Here is a 1,332-nt window from a genome sequence, read left to right as displayed (position 1 = left end):
TTGTGCAAGATTTTGACCAATAAGGCAATAAGCCTTTGGAACGAAGGGCGTGCCTAGGGTGCTGCTGTTGTGCCTGCTGTTGTGGCGTCACGCTTCGGGGCCTTGGTGCCAGCAGCCACAAGCAGAGGCAGGACAACGGCCAGGAGGAATCCAAGATAGAGCTTCATTATGTTCTGTGTGATCGCTGTAATACGAAAGTAAAGTTCCCGTTCATTGCTCCACTTTTATACAGGGAATTTCGCGCATGAAACAAATTGGAATTTCAAGCCATTACGAACATCTTAAAAAGCATTTCTAAACGATGACAAGGTCAAATGTTGCACAACATCCTCAACAATTGGTAAAGCGTGCAAGTAAAAAACAAAGGCAATTTTCAAAGAATTTATTCTAAAGTGGATATGGTTTAAAAGTGGCGTTAAATATTTTCAAAATGCTCTAATACTTTACTCAACAATATATTTTTGAGTCATCATAATCCTAGTTATGATACTTAAAGCGTCTCCAATTTAACTAAGTCTCTATTTATATTTCTCTTCCTTTATTTATATTTTTCAAATTTCTTTCCCTCTGGCATCGCATTTGCTTGCTCCATTGGATGCTCTATGGCTTCCCATGACAATATGTGTCCATAATTTCTTTTTACCTTCTGTAATAGATTAAGTTTGAGGTGTATAAGAGTAACCTTAAAGTCCTCATTTGTTGAGGAACATCACTGAATGACTCAGGGAAGTCCACGAAGGCTTTCAGAAGAAGGGATTGAACGAGGCATTACTTACCATGTTATTTCATTTCATATTTCTGAATGATCCGACGAATACCAATATATCTTGTAAAAGGTTTTCACTTACTCCTTGAGAAAATGTTAATATGCAAGTTAAATAACTTCATTATCATTTTCTGTGAAATCGCTGTATCGCAATAAAATTGGGAATTTCATGGCAATAAATGCACATCCAAACGTTGAGAAGGTCAAATGTTGCACTTCCTCAGCAATTGGTAATCTGTGCAAGTAAAATTCAATTGAAACACTTTTAATTTACATTTTCTATTTACAAATGGAATTTTCAAATATTTCTTTCTTCAATTGATATGATTTGACAACATAGTTGCAATGTGGCATTAATTGCTTTTAAATGCTTTAATTCTTTCGCAAAAATACATTTTGTTTGTGTGTGGAGAGGCTGCTGTTACCAAAAACAAACACCTTGTCATCTTAATCTGACTTATGACATTTCAAGCGTCTCCAAATGAACTGAATTTCTTTTTCCATTTCGTTCTTAGTATTTATCAATTTCTGTTTTTAAATTACTTAAATAGCAAATTTAACATTTT

General features: G+C 34.8%; 1 long non-coding RNA gene across 1 annotated transcript; it reads right to left on the bottom strand.

Moving 5' to 3' along the window:
• Positions 1–439: 439 nt before the first annotated feature.
• Positions 440–843, bottom strand: LOC117891472. The gene is made up of 2 exons (XR_004648629.1): positions 777–843; positions 440–646 (listed from the first exon to the last, which is right to left on the bottom strand). It is a non-coding gene; the product is annotated as an uncharacterized LOC117891472 (long non-coding RNA).
• Positions 844–1,332: the final 489 nt, after the last annotated feature.

This window comes from Drosophila subobscura, chromosome E, assembly GCF_008121235.1.
Source record: "Drosophila subobscura isolate 14011-0131.10 chromosome E, UCBerk_Dsub_1.0, whole genome shotgun sequence".
In the NCBI taxonomy this organism is placed as follows: domain Eukaryota; kingdom Metazoa; phylum Arthropoda; class Insecta; order Diptera; family Drosophilidae; genus Drosophila; species Drosophila subobscura.
The sequence above is the reverse complement of the archived record's forward strand: the minus strand, read 5'-3'. Positions and strand labels throughout refer to the sequence as shown.